Source organism: Lissotriton vulgaris, chromosome 12 (assembly GCF_964263255.1).
Source record: "Lissotriton vulgaris chromosome 12, aLisVul1.2, whole genome shotgun sequence".
Taxonomy (NCBI): Eukaryota; Metazoa; Chordata; class Amphibia; order Caudata; family Salamandridae; genus Lissotriton; species Lissotriton vulgaris.
Window position 1 is genome coordinate 612735879 of NC_141700.1, and position 15951 is coordinate 612751829.

The following is a 15951-nucleotide window of genomic DNA, read 5'->3' on the forward strand; positions in this document are numbered from 1 at the left end:
AACGATGTGATCAACCACTGCCGAGCCTGCCCCAGGCCAGCGGGAAGAGCGGCAGAAAAATAAAAGTCCCCCTGCAACCCTTCCCGGTCGTCAACACTCCATTTGAGCGGGTAGGGATTGACATTGTGGGGCCCCTGGAGCCCCGGACATCACAAGGTCACCGGTTCATACTCGTCCTGGTGGACCATGCCACCCGTTATCCCGAGGCCATACCTCTCCGGACCGTGACAGCGCCCGTGGTGGGCCGAGCCCTGATGGGGATCTTCTCACGGGTGGGCTTCCCCCGAGAAGTCGTCAGTGATCGGGGCACGAACTTCATCTCCCGATACATGAAGTCCCTCTGGCAACAGTGCGGGGTCACCTACAAATTCACGACCCCCTACCACCCGCAAGGGAACGGACTGGTAGAACGTTTCAATCGCACCCTCAAGGGTATGATCATGGGCTTGGCGGAGCCCTTACGACGCCAATGGGACGTGTTGCTGCCCTGCCTCCTATTTGCCTACCGGGAGGTCCCACATAAGTCCCTGGGATTCAGCCCCTTCGAACTATTGTATGGGCACCCCGTCCGGGGTCCCCTGAGTCTGGTCAAAGAAGGATGGAGGTGACCACCCAGAATGCTCCTCCTGATGTGTACCGATATCTCCTGACCCTCCGGAACCAGACTCGGCGGTTCAGGGAACTTGCCAAGGACAACCTCGAAGCCAGCCAAGAAGACATGAAGAGGTGGTATGATCAAAACGCCTCGTCCATCGAGTTCGAACCGGGACAACAGGTCTGGGTCATGTCCCCAGTCGAACCATGTGCCCTCCAGGACAAATGGACGGGGCCCTTCAAAGTGGTGGAGCGCAAGGGGCCTGTCACCTACCTGGTGGACATGGAGTCCCCCAGGAACCCCCTCCGGGTCCTCCATGCCAACCGACTTAAGCCTCACTTTGTTCGCTCAGAACTTAGCCTCCTGATGGCTACCGACAGCGGGGCTGAAGAGGACTCCGAGCCACTGCCCGACCTCCTAAAGACCCTCGAAAAAGACGGCTCCGTGGAAGGCGCCAACCTCTCTTCCACCCTGACCCCAGCACAACGCCAAAGCTGCCAAGACCTATTACGACAATTTGCCGATCTATTCTCTCTCACCCCCGGGGTCACCCCATGGTGCCTCCACAATGTCGACACCGGGGATAGCCCACCTATACGGCACCGGGCCTACCGCGTTCCCGATCGGGTACGCGCCTGCATCCAGTCGGAAGTATTCAAGATACTGGCTCTCGGAGTGATCGAGCCCTCCGACAGCCCATGGGCCAGCCCGGTCGTGCTGGTCCCCAAGGCCGCCGCCCCCGGCGTCGCCCCCGAACTCAGATTTTGTGTGGACTACCGGGGCTTGAACGCCGTCACCCGAACCGACGCTCACCCCATCCCTCGGGCTGATGAACTGATCGACCGCCTGGGGGCCACCCGCTACCTGAGCATCTTCGACCTAACGGCGGGCTACTGGCAGATCAGCCTCACCCCCGGGCGCCCAGGAGCGATCCGCCTTCTCCACCCCGGATGGCCACTACCACTTCAAGGTGATGCCCTTCGGGATGAAAAACGCCCCCGCCACGTTCCAGAGACTAGTGAATAAGGTGCTGGCGGGGCTCGAGGAGTTCAGCGCTGCCTACCTAGACGATATTGCTGTGTACAGTCTCCACTGGGCCGAACACCTCCAACACCTTCATGAGGTCTTGGCCGCCCTCCGACGGGCAGGACTAACAATAAAAGCCAGCAAGTGCCAAATCGGCCAAGGGTCCGTGACCTACCTGGGTCACCAGGTGGGAAGTGGCCAGGTGGCCCCGCTCCAACCCAAGATCGCCGCCATCCGGGCCTGGGAACCCCCGGTCACCGAAACCGAGGTCCGAGCCTTCCTGGGGCTCACAGGATATTACCGGCACTTCGTGAAAGACTACGGCAGCATTGTGGGCCCCCTTACAGAACTCACGTCCAAAAAACACCCACCGAAGGTACACTGGACACCGGAGTGTCAGGCCGCCTTCGAGACCCTCAAGACAGCAATGTGCACTGCCCCCGTGCTCCAAGCCCCCGACTACAGCCGGGAATTCATAGTACAGACCGATGCCTCCGATCACGGCGTCGGAGCAGTCCTCTCCCAAATCAACGCAGAGGGAATTGACCAGCCAGTAGCCTTCATTAGCCGACGTCTGCTGGCCCGAGAACAGCGCTGGAGCATCATTGAGCGGGAGGCCTTCGCCGTGGTGTGGGCCCTCAAGAAGCTCCGACCATATCTCTTCGGCACCCACTTCCGGGTCCAAACCGACCACCGACCTCTGCAATGGCTGATGCAGATGCGAGGGGAGAATCCGAAACTGTTGCGTTGGTCCATCTCCCTGCAAGGGATGGACTTCACCGTGGAGCATCGCCCAGGAAACAACCACGCCAACGCAGACGGCCTGTCCCGCTTCTTCCGCCTCGGCGAGGAGAATACCCAAGAAGATGGGTGACTCTCCCTGCCTTCAGCTGGGGGGGATGCGTGTTGGACAGGGCCTCGTGGCGTGGTCCCACTCCTCCCGCATGGCGGGTCCCGGACTACCTCGACCCCTGTTCTACGACCAAGAGCGGCACCTTCCACCTTCCATGAGTGCCGCCCCTCCGGGCCGCCCCCAGCTCTCCCCCGACGGAACTCGACCTCCTCTCCTCAACTCTCCCGGCTGGCCCGGACCATTTCCCGGACCATCGTCTCCGGTCCAGCCGCCATCTTGGACCCTCCACGACCAGGCCTCGTTGCCTCGGCCCGACCCCAGCCGCAGGCCCAGCAAAGCCCCGACATCGAGGCACCACGGTCCGACCAGGGGGTAAAGAGACCACTTGGCGAGTCAATGGGAGAAGGAGTTTTGATGGTCCCCCATCTGCCTAGTTTCGATCGCCCACAGCCTCCCTGGGCGCTGGCTCCACCCCCCTGCTGGGTGTCTAGACTCGCACATCCTGGACCCCCCGACCTCCAAGTGCGAGGGTCCGGACATCAAAGGGCACCAGACCTATAACTGGGGCAGCTCCGGAGCAAGAAGGCAGTTGTATCCTGGAGTCGAGAGACACCGAGACGAACTCATCCTTGGAGTCCTGCTGGCGCTGCCACGGCTCATCTTCGTGAACCATCCTTGGAGTCCTGCTGGCGCTGCCGCGGCTCATCTTCGTGAACCATCCTTGGAGTCCTGCTGGCGCTGCCGCGGCTCATCTACGTGAACCATCCTTGGAGTCCTGCTGGCACTGCCGCGGCCCATCTTCGTGAACCATCTTGGGAGTCCTGCTGGCGCTGCCGCAGCCCCTACCGAAGTAACCCTCCAGCTCGAGGATTGAGAGCTGTCCGCAAGATATCCCTGTACCAGACCGGTACCAAGACTGTCCCGCTACCCCCTTCCCACAGAGACTAAGTTCAAGGGGATCCTAGAGCCCCGTTTCTACTATATTGTTACGATAACCTGCCAAAGAATACTGATAAAAGAGTTAAGAACCTATCTTTGTTTGGTGTCCATCTGTGGGGGGGGGTTGCTCGTCCGCACGATCTAAGGAGAGGACCCTCGCCAGGAGGCCTCTCCCCCTTGCTCGGCCGACCCTCAGGTTTCCCGTCTAACATATTGGAATTGTCTTCCCAAAGATATACCATGTGAATGAAGTCGCTGGAAGCAATGAAAATACTAATGGATTAGTGCGTAGTGAAAGAGAAAGTGTAGGAGAAATATTAGGTGATATATTTAGTGCATTGATACCTGAAGTGGGAGTGACTCTGAATACACACAAAATCTGCAAATTGTCTACAGTAGTAGATCGGTTATCAACTGACACTGCTGCAGGTTTCCTGATTGTCAATACCGAAATGGTTGCGATCAGATCTATTGTTTTACAAAATAGACTTGCTCTTGACACTTTATTAGCAAAAGAGGGCGGAGTCTGTAGAATGTTGAAAGCGCAACATTGTTGCACTTACATTCCTGACAAAAGTGTTGAAATTAAGAAATATGTGAGAAACATAACACATTTGGAAAAAGAGCTCAAACCACTGGAGGTTGACAGTGCCTGGAAGAGATTAACTGATGGTCTCTCCTCTGTAGGTAGTTGGTTTTCTAACCTAGGTAAAAGTCTTGTGAGTAAAATACTGATGCCAATAGCAGGAATAAGCTTATTCGTGCTCATCATAATAATTTGCTGCAAATGTCAAAAACACAAAAAGAAGTATGCTGTGGATAAAAGAGGAATGAAACGGAATGTTGATTAACTTGAATTAGAAGAGCTGAATAATCAGATTTATAAGAAAATTAAAAATTATCATCCAAATAAGGATGCAGGAAAAAGGCTGAACAAAAAGTTTGAAGAAATTGAATTAGGTGAAATGTGAAAAGTTGCCATCTGGTTCCATTAATAGTGATGATAGTAAATATCATCGAAGAGGGGATTGATGGAGCAAGTATTCGCACGTTAAGCGACTTGCTTGTATCAAGAACCTCAAATAACCTTAATAGACTAAATCAACCTGTTTGTCTTACTAATATTGCACATTTTACACTACACGGGGAGTCCCAGAGACGCTTTCCTATGTGTTTTCTAAAACGTAATACGCTTGCCTTTAAAATGGTCGCTGCTTTGCGGGAATTTAGTCTGCGCATGCGTCGGTCATACCCATGTGATGTGATGCACTCGCAGTTCTGGTGGGAATTTGTTGCTCATGCGCAATACAGCTAAAGATGGCCGCTTTGTTTTCTCACATGCTCTGAGCTTGCTTTGCCGCTTTTGCAAAGCTGTTTGTTCTGCACTTACCCTAATGCAGAGGTCTTCAAACTTTTTGATGCCGAGACCCCCTTGTAAAACCTTTTTAGGCTTAAGGACCCCCTCCCAACAAAAGTTTCTAGAAACTGGTACTCCTCATCATCAACAACTATCGACAACCATGCATGCGCCTGTTAGACCTCATCACATCCATCCATCCATCATTCATTCACCCACAATTTCACACATCCATCCACCCATCCTTCATCCATCCACCCTTTCATCCTTCCATCCATCCATCCATCCATCCTTCATCCATCCACCCTTTCATCCATACATCCATCCTTTACCGATCCATCCATCCATCCATCATTCTTCCATCCACCTTTTCACACATCCATCCATCATTCATCCATGCAACATTTTATTCATCCATCCATCCTTCATCCATCCACTCTTTCATCCTGCCATCCATACATCCATCCTTCAATCCTTCATCCATCCACCCTTTCATCCATACATCCATCCTTCATCCATCCACCTTTCATCCTTCCATCCATACATCCATCCTTCATCCATCCACCCTTTCATCCTTCCATCCATGCATCCATCCTTCATCCATCCATCCACCCTTTCATCCATCCTTCATCCACCCACCTTTTCATCCATCCATCCATCCATCATTCATTCATCCACCCACCTTTTCACACATCCATCCATCGTGATCCATGCAACCTTTTATCCATCCATACATCCATCCTCCATCCATCTACCATTTCATCCTTCCTTCCATCCATACATCTTTCATCTATCCACACTTTCATCCATCCATTCACCCATCATTCATCCACCCACCTTTTCACACATACATCCCTCCATCATTCATCCATGCAACCTTTTATCCATCCATACATCCACCTTTCATCCATCTATGTTTCATCCTTCCTTCCATCCATCTATCCATCAATCCATCCTTCATCCATCCATCCATCCATACACCCATCATTCATCCACCCACCTTTTCACATATCCATCCATCCTTCCTTCCTTCATCCATCCACCCTTTCATCCTTACATCCATACATTCATGCTTCATCTATCCACCCTTTCATCCATCTATTCACCCATCATTCATCCACCTTTTCACACATCCATCCATCATGATCCATGCAACCTTTTATCCATCCATACACCCTTTCATCCATCTATCCTTCATCCTTCATCTGTCCACCCTTTCATCCTTCCATCCATACATCCATCCTTCATCCATCCACCCTTCCACCCATCCATTCACCCATCATTCACCCATCATTCATCCACCCACCTTTTCACACATCCATCCATCCATCATTCATCCATGCAACCTTTTATCCATCCATACATGCATCCTTCATCTGTCTTCCCTTTCATCCTTCCATCCATCCACTCATCCTTCATCCATCCACCCACTCATCCTTCATCCATCCACCCTTTCATCCATCTATCCACTCATCATTCATCCACTCACCTTTTCACATATCCATCCATCCATCCACCTATTCACCCATCATTCATCCACCCACCCACCTTTTCACACATCCATCATCATGATCCATGCAACCTTTTATCCATCCATCCATCCACCCTTTCATCCATTCATCCACCCACCGTTTCTGTGCCTCTCTCATCGGGGGAGCGGAGGGGGGGCAGTATCTCTCTGCGTCTTCTCCCTTCTTCTTCCTCTCTCATGGGAGGGCATCTCTGTGCCTCCCTGCTGGGGTCGGGGGCAGACAGGCTGTAACAACATCTCACCTGAAGAACAGACTCTCAGGCACATTTCTCCTACACAGGTGCCAGGTATGAGGTTTCGTGCTTTGTGCTTTACAGGTAGGACCCACAGCTCGAGGCGCGTAACGTCCATTGTACTCAAAGGGCTACAGCCTCCTCCCCCAGCCACCCTCCCCTGCCCCCCATCTCTTCCCCTCCTCGTCTATGTGAGACGGGCTTAAACATCTTCAGGGACACACACAAAGCCGCACCCCAGTACGTCACAGGCCTTTAAAAGACCTTTTACTTGTTAATGAGACTTTGTTGTTTTTCACCCCTCGGTCTGAATTAGGCCTCCGCCGTGAGCACCCTCAATCAGCCCGCGCCACTAAGGCAAACTGACAATCTGCGACCCCCTTCCCAGGACTCCACTACCCCCCTGGGGGTCGCGCCCCACAGATTGAAGACCCCTGCCCTAATGCAATAGTTATTATAAAGTAAGGGGTATAGTATAGCCATTTCATGGTATACAGTGTAATCTTTTATTCTGTGTTTCTAAATTGTTTTCGCTTGCTTTTCATGTATCGTATTCTTTGGGCCTGGGAGATGCTTACTACTCCCTTTTGGAAGCTCATATGGTCCCAGTCACTTGATGGGGGAAACGAAAGCCATGCAGCAGTGGAACTCAGCCAGCTGGCAGCCGAAGCCAAGATGCTCATGAGAACCGACCTGTAACCCAGCAGGACAAAGCCGAACTGTACCTGCAATTGCAACAATTGTATTAAACTGCTGTGTACCCCATTGTCCTCTGTAAAACATATGCCATGGGAAACTAGAATGTAAGGGGTGGGTTCAAAAATGAATATTAAGCCTGAGAAAGTCTAAAATTTAGGTGGTGTGATGAATTAACCTCCTCCTTTGTCCAATCAGAACTTGGGGATCCTTTCACTAGCAACATATGAGGGTGGTACACTGACCCGAAAACAGTATAACTAGCCTAGGTTTAGCTAGAGAAATTGTCCGACTTGTCCGAATAGCTGACCTGTCACTGACCCAACGCACTCTACAGGTGACTGATACAGAGAGCTGCGGAGCACTCTGTCCGTATTTTCCACAGACCCAGTCGGGGTTTTGGGAACCTTAAGTGCTGGCGAAGCACTTTACTGGGAGATTTGAGAACCCAATCGGGGTAACTGGCAGATTCCTTGCAGAAGGGGAGTAGCACAGGCGTTGCACCCGAAGCTGCGGATGTTGGTCGTACCCTTTGGTGAACCCGGTCCTGATCCAAATCCTGGGGTTATCCTGTCCTGACTGTCCATGAGCTGTACCTGCTCGCCTACTGGCAACCTAAGTCCTTGAGGGTCCTTTCCTGCCTTTTCCAACTGACATGTGGCAAGGGTTAGTCTTCATTCTGTCCTGTGCATATATAGTTTAGTGCATATATAGTTTATGTTCCATTCTTACCCTCCCTATAGAAAATAAGCATATCCTGATAAATCAAATTGCTTAAGTTTCAGGTTCCTCTGAATCGTTAGTGAATTTCGAAAGTCTACTTGATTAGTATGTTCCCTTTCTTTACCCGCCTTTAGTAAAGTTGTGAAAGTCTGTTAATCTAAAATAGCGTGTTCCTTATTTTTCCTTCCCTTTATTTTTCCGATTTCTAAATGATTCTTACCCTCATTCATAGCTATACGATATTTCTAATTCTAGTTATAGACAGTTTGATCTGTGTAAATGTGTGGCTCATGGCATATGATGATGATGATTAGATAAAGGTTTTGAAAACTTCTTGAGTCTGTGGTCATTATAAAGAGTATAAACATTATTCAATTGTATATGGTATTGTGTTGTCTACTTACTCCACAGCTAGCTCCTTGATCCATTGTGATCTTAGGTACCTGTTTCGAGGATTGGTAAGTCAGGTACACGGAAATAGAAAAGAAGTGAAACTGAATTGCTGATAATAGTGTGTAGGTTACCTGATTAAAGTATAGTGAAAATATTTTTATGGGCCCAAGTGTGCACTATTTGGTAATAAAGTTAGTCGGGTGACCTGCGCGCTCTATCTCTAGCAGCCTCCTAGTGCAATAATAGGGGCTGGAAAATGGTTCGCATCAAGTTGTCGACGACGTATCGACCCAACTATCAATATGCGGTCTCATCAGGACCTAGCAATGACGGGACACCTGGGGATGACTGTCAGATCATGTGATGAGCACCTTGTGTGAGTGAAAAAATGGGGAGGAGGGTACTCGCATAGGGCCTAGTCGGGCACCTATTGCGGGGAGGGGTACTAGCTGTCAAAAATGCTCATTAACATGCAGGCCATAATAGACAAGAAAGGGACGACAATCCATAGCCAAAGTAGGTGATCAATGTGGGACTGGCAGTTAAAAATAGGCAGAACTGTTTCAAGGCTTTTAATAAATTGAAAAGACGACAATCCATGTTCAATTTCAGTATCCAATATAGGAAATCGAATGATGATCCAATAAGAGGTGCTGCCTTGGTCAGCTGCGGAAAGAAATCACACCCGTAGTGTAAAAAGAACCTCTTCCGTCTGGCTCTGCTCAAACAATGTTGCAACATTATTGCAATTGTGCTGTTAGGTATTATTTATTAATTGCTGATTGTCTACAGAAACCATTGTTTTCTGTTTAACTATAAGTACCCTGGTTCCATGTGAGAAGGGTGTCCCTTGTGCCTTCATACACGACTTGCGAGTTTTCTCAAGCGTGCGTAGAAGACATCAACAGATTCAGTGTCGGACTGTTTAGCTTGGGGCAGTTTGAACCGCTCAAAGTACAGGTTCATCTGGGGGTCAAAATGCCTGTTCAACACCATCACCGTGGCGTCGAAATCATTGTCATCACCTGTGTCTGGGAGAGGCCTCCTGACTGCACCGTCAGTGTCCCTCGTGCCTCTGAAGAAGTAGTTGAGGGGCCTGATCAACAGTCTCCAGCAGGGGGCTGTTGTCGCGGGGTCGGTGAGCTCAATGAATGGCTGGAGGGGAATCACCACTGTGTGGCTTTGGTGTTGCCGTGGCGAGACCGCAACCCTTGGCGGTCTGGCTGTGCTGCCTTATGCCGGTGTGCTCACGGTGCCAGAGCTGGTCCTGTGAGCGTGTGGGGCTGTGGTGGAGAAATCTACTGAGGATGGGCCTGGCCACTGACCGCAGGCCGTTGCCCGTGTCTCTGGCTACTCTTTCCGAATTTGTTGCCTTGCACCTTCTGTGGTTTTGAATGATGGAGGGGTGTTGTGACCTTTGCACCAGAGAATCCTCCAGATGACTATTCCCTTCCCTTCCTTTTCTTTTTTTGTTACTGCAGATTCATGTGCCCCATCCTATTTCTTTACGAATATTGTATATTTATTTTATATCTGCCTTTGTCCTTGTTTGGTTGTTCTCTGTTATTATTGTATTTTTCTCCATTTTACTTTTTTCTTTTCACAACCTGGCGTGCTGCTACATTCCTGCCAGGAGGAGGGGCCGCTCTCATGCTCTCGCTAGGAGTTAGGCGTCAGCCGGGCTGCTTCCGCTGCGCCACGCTCCCGCTGGGGCCTCAGCTGCCGATGAGCGCTAATAAGGAGGGCGGGCAAGTTCTACTGAGACGGCCTTCGCCGGGCAGGGTGAAGCAGGGAGGGGCCGCAACCACAGTGAGCTGGCAGCCTATGCGGGCGAGGGTCTGGCAAGTAGCTGCACCCTCACCTAGTGGAGGAGGCGATCGGGATGCAGCGCACCACATAGGTACCTTCGGAGGTCGTCACAGATGCTGCCAAGGGGGTGCCAGATGTGGAGTGATGGGCAGCCAGCCACCAGCCGTGTGCGATTGGAACGATGACAGTGGCTAGCAGGGCCTTGCAGGGGATGGGACTAGTGCAGTCCGATGTGCAGGGTAACCGAAACATGACTTGGAGGGCGCGGTAGAGTATTGGCCTCATCGCCAGTGTAGAGGGTCAGGCTTTCTCTAGGGCCCGGTCTCTCATGTGCAGGAAGCCCTAGCTGACGCCACGTACAGGAGTACACACCACACAGTAATACTTGGTGGGGGTAAAGACCTTGAGCAGTCTCAAGCCCCTTTATTTATCTCCTTTGAGAGAGCCCACCCTGAGGAATGTTACAAGGTGCAACATTGTCTAACAGAGGCTGGGTGGCTCTCTACATCATGCATGTTAGGAAGACCAGTATAGAGAGATGTGTGTGTTGATGTTGACCCATGTATAAAACCTGATTCAGGTGTTGTTACTCTCATTTACACTGCATGTGTCTTTTTTAGGTGACCATAACTCATGCCCCAAAACTTTTTCCTATGGCCTAAGGGTAGGCGTTCACCCGGTGGTCATATGGTAAATAAATCTTTAAGGAAAATATAGGGGGTTAAGGTGAATTTGGACTCTTTTTTTATTTTTCTGAATGTGTTTTCTTCCTTATCCTGTCAATATAGGAACGTTGCCGATGATGATACAGCGAGCCAGTTGGTGAGCATCAGCCAAACAGTTCATGGTGGTCGCATACTTGATTGATGGTTTATACTTTTTCTATGATCAACAAATGAGAACACAGGTGGTCTGTTAGCCAAGTATTATAGCTAGACTGTCTGTAAAGGCCAACAGATCATGCATCTCTTTCTCTAGAGCGGGGCCTCGTAGACCTGAGCACGGTCCAGGTGAGGTGAGGTCCTTTCCCCTGTCAATTTGGGTGAGCAATAAAGAGTATTCTTATTTATAAATGTATACACGGATTGGCGGGCACGTTCACATGACACTAATCACAATAATGATATTGTCTTCATAGATTCAATAAATCAATTGACGTGGAGGATTAGTGTATCACGGTTGGTACAGGTTGTATTGTTTTCCAACCCTTTTTGATTAAGTTGTCTCTTTGATCTGTTCACATTAATATTTGATAGCAGTTGCAACATCTATAGAGCAGAGGCCCTGATGAAAGCCAAGGGATTATTTGCCCGTTAGGCAGAAACATGTTGGCCTGTTTGTGGACAGATATTTGCTGATACTGTCTTTTTTGAACTGTTCTGGTTTTTAATTAGGGGATGTGGTCGGCTGTTGAATAAAGTTGTTGTTGAGGCTATATCATCCTATTTTAAACTCACCACCTTTTTGGTTTATGTTGCACTGACTTCTTTTCTCACAATCTCTCAACCATCAAAGATTGGCTATCGGAAGGCGGTTCATACTCAATGGTGGACTCAATCCAAGACTATCAAGCTATCTGGTGGCTATAAGTCCCTATGATCAAGGGATCAGCCTATTTTCAGACTGGATGGCCAGATGATATGACTGATCACACAAGTCTTTTTTATGGTAATCCACTATTAGATGGTATGGATTTTGCAAACCAACTTTGAGTATATTTATTGTCTGTTAAGTGATCCGTCTTTCTAAGAATTATTAGTTGGTTCCCGTTGTAAGGCTATTCAGAGGTGATTTGGGTACCTTCTGGATCTGTTGGCCTTTACAGACAGTCTAGCTATAATACTTGGCTAACAGACCCCCTGTGTTCTTATATGTTGTTCATATGTTGTAGCTGGGGATTCGAACAAGGCTAGGGTCTTTAAACTGCGTATCCCTTTCACCCTCTCACCACAGTTTGTTATTATTATACATTTTCTATACATTTTGATGTGTAGTCTGTGTAGGTGCCTTGGCACCAGCGTTGAAAAGTATCACACCTGGACATATGGTCTGACTCTGAGTAGTTATTGAAGCCTGACCTAAACCTATAGATTATGTTTTTTTGAGAGTGGTGTCCCATATATATAGTTATATTTATTGGCTGAGACAAGTCCTAAGCGTCTTTCTCGTGGTATTGGTTCTGAGTGGAGGGCGCCCTTGGTATTTCTTTCAGTCCTTCAGTCCCTCTGTAGCTCCTGTTGTGTATGAATGCATGGGGAAGTAGGCAGGACCTGAATGTTCTGTAGTCAACCCTCAGAGCCAGATTTAAAGTTTGGTGGATTAGTTACTTCTTCACAAACGTGGCGGATATTTCATCTATCTTATTACAAGTCCATTATATCCTGTAGCACTTGTAATAAGGCAGGCAGGATATATATCACATTTGTGAGAGAGTAACCCATCCACCAAACTTTCTCACTGAGGACGAGAAAGGGCCACATGCAACTTTGCTTGGGTGCACAGGAAGAGGAAATCTATCATCATGAAAAACCTCCAAAAACCACTTCAAATTTTTATTAGGAGTCCGTTGTGGTTCCTTGTTCCCTTAAGACAATAACAAATGTTTAAAACAACTTCAAAAATTCCCTGAAAAAAAAACCCTTAAAGTGACTTTATGGTTTTGAAACTAAATCTAAAAAGCACTGAAATTATCCAATATTTTTAATCATGCAAACCAATACCCACATCCTTACCATGCACTGCTTGTGACATGATATATGACACCACTATCTTCTCAAATAATATCACCAAGAAGATCACTGATGACATCGAAAATGGCATAATTGCGCTGAGATAAATGCATCCAGTTGGCACTGGTCACGCGGCTTGGCTTTTTGCTATGCCCAATTCTACAGTACAGGGTTTGGACTTTGGTACTGTCCTGTGTCAAATTCCCCTATGCCAAATACGTGCTGAACACAACTTTTGGCCATACCTTCTTCCCAATATGTTGACTTCAGTTGTATTTTCACTTCCATTGGAATAACTATAAGAAATTAAATAGAAAAAGCACTTGAGGACCCACCCATAACGCCCTGCTTCTGAACAACATGCATGCTGCTTTCCAAAATCAAAGCAAGGTGGACGTATTTTGTTTTTTGGAAAGTTTGTTCGGATTTGCCATACAGGGCAAATGTTAATCACAAGCCATCAAATGGCTTTATGCTGTACCAGTACACACAAGTACCATTTGGTACTGAAAACAGGACATGGTCCTCATTGATATCTTGATTGGAGTACATGTAATTAACACTAAGGGCCTAATTACGAGTCTGGGGGTTCCGAGGGCCGCCAGACTCGTGGGGCGTGGCTGTGGTTGTCCAGCCACTGCCACACTTGCGGTCCGACAGCCCCATTACAAGTTGGGTGATCAGACTGTCATTGCACTGCCGCAGCCGCCAGGGAACCGCCATTCCCTGGTGGTGGCATGGTGGTCAGGGCCTCAGTAATATGCTGGTGGTGTTGCTGCGTCACCACCAATGCATATTAAGAGTTTCAGGATCGCCAGCGAGGTCATGGATGTCTTTCCTCCATGAAAAGGCTGGCAGTGCTGAAAGATAGGGGGCCCTATAGGGCCCCCTGTTGTCCATTTGCATGGGGATGCATGCAGGGGGGCACAACATGTCCCCCACGTGTGCATGCACTGTTTGTGGCCTTCCCATTGCGGTGCCCATTTTCACAGGCACCGCTGTCGAACCGCCAAAAAATGTCCACCAGACCGGAGGAAACTCGTAATCTGGCAAGTGGTGCAATCATGGGTTTGGCAGTAAAAGTAATGATTTATAGTTTGCCATACACCTTTTTCCCCCCCACAATGAAGCCTCAGTCTAGATTAGTAGCTAAAATGATCAGCTGTTTATAAACAGATTCAGAATTCAGATTTTATAGATATGATTTGTGAAGCAGTTTAAAACCCCAGCTAAAAAGCTATCAACATATTTCGTTTTTTTCTCATAAATTACTAAACTGTTTCAAAAAAGCAAATGCTCTCTGACATAAGCTCTAGCTTCATGCCAGCAGTGGTGTTTATTGCAGAAGCAAAGTGCAAAATATCCTATAGAATTTCACTTGAAAATCCAACTTTTGAACCCACCCTTATAAGTACCCCACCTGCAAACAATCAGAAAAATATTTCTAGATAAAATTTAAATATGTGTATATATTTCTTGGAATCTTTTGTGAAAAGGATGGTATCTCCATGGCATGGACAGCATTGTGCTAGTCCTATGCTTAAAGACTTTGCTGTAGTAGTGACAAAAGACGGTGTGGGCATGCCCTCGTCTTCAACCATATTGGAAGGAGGTAACTGGCACTCTCGCTCTGATGCTGTCAGAACAGCTACCCAATGAACCGCTAGTGTGACTGCTGGGGGTATGCAAGATATGACTAGCCCATAGACAAATGTTTCTGGCTGTAGCACTATTCCTGGCCAAAAGATGCATAGCGCTCCGTTGGGGGAGTAGGTGCCCACCACTATGCAGGGATTGGATTGCGGCCCTAACATACTGTAGGGAGACCCTGGAGACATATGCAAAGGAACTGCTGCAGGCCTCCAGGCCCAGCGATTTTTGGGAACCATTTGTACAATACCTTAGAACCACACAAACAGACGACTGAATACAAAACACACTGCATCAACGGGACCCCATAATTGGGGCAAAAGAGTGTAAATACCCCAGGCTGTGGACACTGAGGTTGTGTCATGTTGTGTTATGAAGATGACAATGGAAAATATCAAACAAACAACTGTACATGCTGTATCTGTCAATTAATGTAATGTCTTTGAAGTATGGAACATGAATAAGTATCGGTATATAAACTGTGTAAATTGTATTCTTCTTTGCCTGACCAGCATAAATTAATAATTTAAAAAAATAAAAAAAGAAATGGCAAAAGACTTTGGGCCAGATGTAGGTAAATATCATTTACCGAGTCTAAAATACCAAATTTTACCGATTCGGTATTTTAGAATCGGTAAATGGTATGTAGCTAATGATTTAGTAAATTTTACTGAATCGGTAAAATTCGGTAAATACCGATTCGGTATTTACCGATTCGGTATTCTCCATTCATTCCTATGTGCCTGGAGGCCCATAGGAATAAATGAGAATTACCAATTCGGTAAATACCGAATCGGTAATAGGGGGTAGACTTACAAGGGTGGCAGGGTGTCACATTGACACCCTGTTGCACCCCTGAATAGTGCATTGGTGCACATGTGGCACACATATATGCCCTAAGGGCATGTATGTCTGCCACATGGCACTGTTAAAAAAGCACAAAATTGCTTTTTTAACGTTTTTCGTTATTTACCACCAACTTGTAGTTGGTGGTAAATAACGAATCCTTAAATGTGAAAAGCACTCCCTTGAGTGCTTCCTACATTAAGGATTCGGTAATTTACCAAATCGGTATGTTAAGAATTCGTAATTTACCGATTTCTTAATTTACCGATTTGGTACCGAATCCTATAATCATGCCACCTACATTCCAAATGCCAAATACCGGTCGGTAACGGACGAAATTCAGTAATGCCGGCCATTACCCACCGGTATTGGGCGACCTACATCTGGCCCCTAGTCCCTTTCTATCTCAGCGTGGATGGCACTGTGCTAATCCTTGTCTTAAAGACTTTGATAGAAAAGCAGACATTTGAAGTGAACAGATTTAGAGTGCCGCTGGTGTTGAGAGTGCTCTATACAGGAGCTGCTCCACCTAAACTTAAGAACTACCCAGCGTTCTCTGCTTCTTTTTTAC